Below are 6,572 nucleotides of genomic sequence, written 5' to 3'. Positions count from 1 at the left end.
GAGTCAAAGATGTAGGGATGGGAGTGATGAGTAGAGAATTGAGGGCTACAGTTTGAAAAATGACTTCTATTCCCTTCCCCAGCCCTAAATTCGTGCTGCCGATTAGCGATAGCTACCTGAATGTCCTGTAAACCTCCTCTACCTATGTCTCATGACTTAGTGAATGGTATACCATCCACTCAGTGCCTAAACTGGAAGCCTAGCGGTCATCCATTGTCCTTCCTCTCCTCTATAGCCCACATCTGATTGATTACTATCTGGTTGATTCTTCCTTCATAATATCCCTTGAGTTTGTCCCCATTGTCTCTACTGACGTTACCTTATTTTGAACCACAGGTTGCAAACTGGTGACGTTTGCACCAGATTTGGCCATTTGATTGGGTTTAGTTTTGCACAATTTTAAAAATAAAAAAGTTTTCTTGAAAATTTGTAAGATCTGGCAATACCGGGCAGTATTCTTGCATGAAGACTATTAATTGGAGCTGAATAGTGGCTATCTTTTTAAAGAAGTTATGTGCTTTTGATTTTTCACAGTTCCCACCATTCCCTATTGTCTTTAGAACCTGCCTGCTTCACTCATTTTTGTTACATGTCTGGCTTCTGCAGGGGCTGGAATCTGTGACCCCTTGTTTTCTCTCAAGAGAAAACCTTCTAACTGGTTTCCCAGCCTGAAGTTTTACCCTTCTTTAACCCATACTGCAGCCAGAATGATCTTGGAAAGAAACTTTATCCAGTCACTCCACTGCTTATGCCAACCTCTAGCCTTCAGTGGTATCTCACTGTTGTCAGGAACAAACAAACAGCTCTTTAGTATGATGACATTTAAGACCCTTCGTGATCTGACCTTACTTATCTAATGTCAGTCAGCTCAAGGAAATGTTCCTTCTCTTACACATTACTCTCCAGCCATATTCAACTTCTTGGATTTATTTGAAAAGAAAGCATTAAAATGTGGCCATGTGTCTGGGGTTTGGATCAGAAGGATATGGACTTAAGAAATTTGCTGCAGGTTTTTTTTTGGCAGATACTATCAGGTTAGCAAGTTTCCTTTCTATTCCTGGTTTGCTAAGTTGAAAAAAAAAATCACATACACTGAAATTTTTCAGAAGAATTCTGCGTCTATTGAGATGACTATGATTTTTCTTTTTTTATGTCTAATATGTTGAAAGACATTTATTTCTAATTATAAGCATATTTTTTTATTCCTCATATAAACCCTACTGGTCATATTTTATTATTCTTTTTAGACATTCTTGGATTTAGGCGCTGTCTCTCCTCTCTCTCTCTATGTTTATATAGGTATGTTTTGGAATTTTTACATCTGAGCTTATAAATGAAATTGGTTGGTAATTTTTTTGTTTTGCTATCATGGTTATGCTACTCATAAAGTGAGTTGGGCTTCTATCCTTTTTTCACATTCTTTGGAATAGTTTGTGTAAGATTTGAATTATTTTTTTTTCCTTGAATATTTAGTCGAACTTGCCTATGGAGCCATATGAGGCTAAAGTTTTCTTTGTGGAAAGACTTGTTTTCTGATTCAGTTTATCTAGTGATACATGATTACTAAAATTTACTGTTTCTCCTTGTGTTGGTTTTGGTAAGTTATGTATTTTCTAGGAATCTGCCCATTTCACATAAATCTTCAAACTTATTACAGTTATTTATAATATAATCTTATCTATTTTAAGAGTGAATAACATTTAGTGATTCTCTTTGTTTCATTCCTGTTATTGACTATCAGTGCATTCTCCCTTTTCTTTCTTAGTCTCTCCAGATATTTATCAATTTCATTAGTTTTTCATTAGACTTTTGGTTGAGTTGTCCTTTTCTAATGGATTTTTGTTTTCTACTTTATGTGACTGTGCTCTTATCTTTATTATTTCTTCTTACTTTCTTTCTGCCTCAAATAATCTATTATTTTTACATCTAGTAGTGCTTTTGCCTAAAAGTACAGGCATATCTCATTTTATTTTATTTGCTTTATTGTGCTTTGCATATACTGTTTTTTTTTTAAACAAATTAAAGGTTTGTGGCAACCCCGTGTCAAGCAAGTCTATTGGCACCATTTTTTCCAACAGTATTTGCTCCCTTTGTGTCTCTGTCACATTTTGATAATTTTCACAATATTTCAAACTTTTTCGAGGCGAGACCCTCCACCATCAGAGATTACGACTTGCTGAAGGCTCAGATGATGGTTAGCATTTTTTAGCAATAAAGTATTTTTAAAGTATGTACGTTGTTTTTTTAGACATACTGCGGTTACATACTTAATAGACTATAGTATAATGTAAACTAAACCTTTATATGCATTGGGAAACCAAAAAATTTGTGTGACTCACTGTTGTGATATTGGCTTTAATGTGGTGGTCTGGAACTGAACGTGCAATATCTCTGAGGTATGCCTGTTTATTTGGCCTCACATTAACATATGTATATCAGCTTTCCTGCTCTCTCTTTTAAAAAAAATTTTTTTAACTTTTACGTTTTGAAATAATTATAGATTTTTCTCAGGAAGTTGCAAAGATTGTACAGAGAGATCCTGTGTATACTCTAACCAGTTCTCCCCAGTGGTTACATCTTATGTAACTATAGTACGATATCAAAATCAGGAATTTGACATTGGTACAATGTGTGTGTATAGTTCTTTTTCATCTTATCACATGTATGTATAGATTTGTGTAACCACTGCAATCAAGATATAGAACTGTTCTATCACCACAAGATCTCTTTCATGCTACCCCTTTTTTAGTCACATCCACCCTCCCCTTCCCATCATACTTAACTTTGGGCAAGTACTAATTTGTTCTCTGCCTTTATAGTTCTGTAATTTAAAAATGTTGTATAAATGGAATCATACAGTCTGTGACCTTTTGAGATTGTTTTCATTCTGCAAAATGCCCTTGAGATCCATCTAATTTAATTTGCCTGTATCGGTAGTTGGTTCCTTTTATTGCTGAGTAGTATTTCATCGTATTGATGTGTTCTATAGTTTAAATGTTCACTTAATTTTTAAAATTGAAATATGGTTGATTTACAATATTATATTAGTTTCAGGTGTATATCAGAGGTGAAGCAGTTCTAGGTGATGGCAAGATTCAAGATGAGGCCATAGGAATGGGTGACTGAAGTGGAGCAGAGGTGAGGCTTACTGTGTTGAGGAGGCTAGGTTTTGGAGAGGACACTCATATGGATGTTTGAATCACGTGGGGGTAGGAGTAGATCTTGGGTTGGAGAGGAATTCTACGAAGTAAGTTCCAGTGTTCTCAAGGAATGAGGGAGAGTAACCAAAGGGAGATGGTAGGCATATGGCCAAAATACATAAACCTCAGAAACAAGAGACTTTAAAAGAAGGTGGAGTTAGTGATGGTCTAAAGTGCCAGGAGTAGCTTTTGCACAGCAAAGTAAACTATAAGCAAAATGAAAAGACAACCTACGGACTGGGAGAAAATATTTGCAAAGAATGTGACCGACAAGAGCTTAATTTTGAAAATATGCAAATAGGTCACACAGCTCAATAACAAAATGAAACAAAAAAGAAAAGCAACCCAATAAAAAAATGGGCAGAAGCCCTAAAAAGACATTTGTCCAAAGAAGATACCCAGGTGGCCAATAAGCACATGAAAAGATGCTCAACGTCGCTAATTATTAGAGAAATGCAAATCAGAACTACAATGAGGTACCACCTCACACTAGTCAGGATGGCCATCATCAAAAAATCTACCAATTATAAATGCTGGAGAGGGTGTGGAGAAAAGGGAACCCTCGTACATTGTTGGTGGGAATGCAAATTGGTGCAGCCACTATGGAGAACAGTGTGGAGGTTCCTCAGAAAACTAAAAACAGTTCCCATATGATTCAGCAGTCCCACTCCTGGGCGTACATCTGGACAAAACTCTAATTTGAAAAGATACGTGCACCCCATCAGCAGCACTATTTACAATAGTCAAGACATGGAAGCAACCTAAATGTCCATTGACAGATGAATGGATAAAGAAGATGTGGTATATGTATATGCAATGGAATACTACTCAGCCATAAAAAAAGAATGAAATAATGCCATTTGCAGCAACATGGATGGACTTAGAAATTATCATACTAGGTGAAGTAAGACAGAAAGAGGAAGACAAGTACCATATGACATTACTTATATGTGGAATCTAAAAACTTATACAAATGAACTTATTACAAAACAGAAAGAGATTCACATAGAAAACAAACTTATGGTTACCAAAGGAGAAAGGTGGCGGGGGGAGAGATAAATTAGGAATTAGCAGATACAAACTACTATACATAAAATAGATAAACAGCAAGGTCCTACTGTATAGCACAAGGAAGTATATTCAATGTCTTGTAATAAACTATAATGGAAAAGAATCTGAAAAAGAATATTTTTTATATATATATATGTATGTATATAACTGAATCACTTTGCTGTACACCAGAAACTAATAAAACATTGTAAATCATCTATATTTCAATTTTAAAAAAAAGTGCCAGGAGTGAGATTGATTACTTCTAGATCCAGATATACCTGGGTTTGGGAGAATAAATAGTCTCTACTTGAGACTATTTTTACAGAGGATTTTGAATTTGTGTGTATTATTTCTATGCAGATTTTCATGTCTTTATTATACATGTATATACCCACAACAATATATGTATTGTTTTGTATGGTTTTAAACTTTAAACAAATGGCATAATACTCTGCATATTATTCTGTACCTTGTTTTTCACTCAATTTGTTTTAAGGTTTATTCATGTTGATACTTGCTCTCACTCACATTAACTACAATATTTAATGGTATTGCTACCTGTTTTGTATTCATTCTTCTGTTGGAGTATGATTGTTTTACAATTTTTGTTAGTTTCTGCTGTATAACAAAGTGAATCAGTTATACATATACCTATATCCCCATATCTCCTCCCTCTTGCGTCTCCCTCCCACCCTCCCTATCCCACTCCTCTAGGTGGTCACAAAGCACCGAGCTGATCTCCCTGTGCTATGCAGCTGCTTCGCACTAGCTATCTATTTTACATTTGGTAGTGTATATATGTTAGTGCTACTCTCTCACTTCGTCCCAGCTTACCCTTCCCCCTCCCATGTCCTCAAGTCCATTCTCTATGTCTGTGTCTTTATTCCTGCCCTGCCCCTAGGTTCGTCAGAACCATTTTTTTCCCCTTTATATTCCATATATATGTGTTAGCATACGGTATTTGTTTTTCTCTTTCTTTCTTTTTTTTTTTTTTTTGTGGTACGCGGGCCTCTCACTGTTGTGGCCTCTCCCGTTGCGGAGCACAGGCTCCTGACGCACAGGCTCAGTGGCCATGGCTCACGAGCCCAGCCGCTCCACGGCATGTGGGATCTTCCTGGACCAGGGCACGAACCCGTGTCCCCTGCATCGGCAGGCGGACTCTCAACCACTGCGCCACCAGGGAAGCCCTGTTTGTTTTTTGATATTGAGCTGCATGAGCTGCTTGTATATTTTGGAGAGTAATCCTTTGTCATTTGCTTCCTTTGCAAATATTTCTCCCAGCCTGAGGGTTGTCTTTTCATCTTGTTTATGGTTTCCTTTGCTGTGCAAAAGCTTTGAAGTTTCAGTAGGTCCCATTTGTTTATTTTTGTTTTTATTTCTTGTTTTATTTCTCTAGGAGGTGGGTCAAAAAGGATCTTGCTGTGATTTATGTCATAGAGTGTTCTGCCTATGTTTCCCTCTAAGTGTATTGAAGAGACTGTCTTTCCTCCTTTATTTAGCTCATGCTTTTTGTTTAAGCAAGAAGGGAGATTTATTAGAAGAAAACTAAGAACCAGTTATGGAACCATAAAAGACCCAGAATTGCCAAAGCAATCCTGAGGAAAAAAAAACAAAGTAGGAGGCATAACTCTCCCATACTTCATACAATACTACAAAGCTACAGTAATAAAAACAGTGTGGTATTGGTACAAAAACAGACATATGGATCAATGGAACAGAATAAAGAGCCCAGAAATAAACCCACACACCTATGGTCAATTAATCTTTGACAAAGGAGGCAAGAATATAAAATGGGAAAAAGTCTCTTCAGCAAGTGGTGCTGGGAAAGTAGGATAGCTGCATGTAAATCAGTGAAGTTAGAATACACCTTGACACCATGCACAAAAACAAACTCAAAATGCCTTAAAGACTTAAACATAAGACATGACACCATAAAACTCCTAGAAGAGAGCATAGCAAAACATTCTCTGACATAAACCATACCAATGTTTTCTTAGATCAGTCTCCCAAGGCAATAGATATAAAAACAAAAATATACAAATGAGACTTAATCAAACTTACCAAGTTTTGCACAGCAAGGAAACCATAAAAAAAAAAATGAAAAGACTACCTACAGAGTGGGAGAAAATATTTGAAAATGATGTGACAGACAAGGGCTTAACCTCCAAAATATACAAACAGCTCATACAACTCAACAACAGAAAACCAAACAACCCAACTGACAAATGGGCAGAAGACCTTAATAGACATTTCTCCAAAAAAGACATACAGATGGCCAGTGGGCACAAGAAAAGATGCTCAATGTCACTAATTATTTGA

Source organism: Delphinapterus leucas, chromosome 11, assembly GCF_059928025.1.
Source record: "Delphinapterus leucas isolate spDelLeu-1000000601 "Yukka" chromosome 11, BTC_Dleu_Yukka2, whole genome shotgun sequence".
NCBI lineage: Eukaryota > Metazoa > Chordata > Mammalia > Artiodactyla > Monodontidae > Delphinapterus > Delphinapterus leucas.
This window is presented reverse-complemented; position numbering follows the sequence as displayed.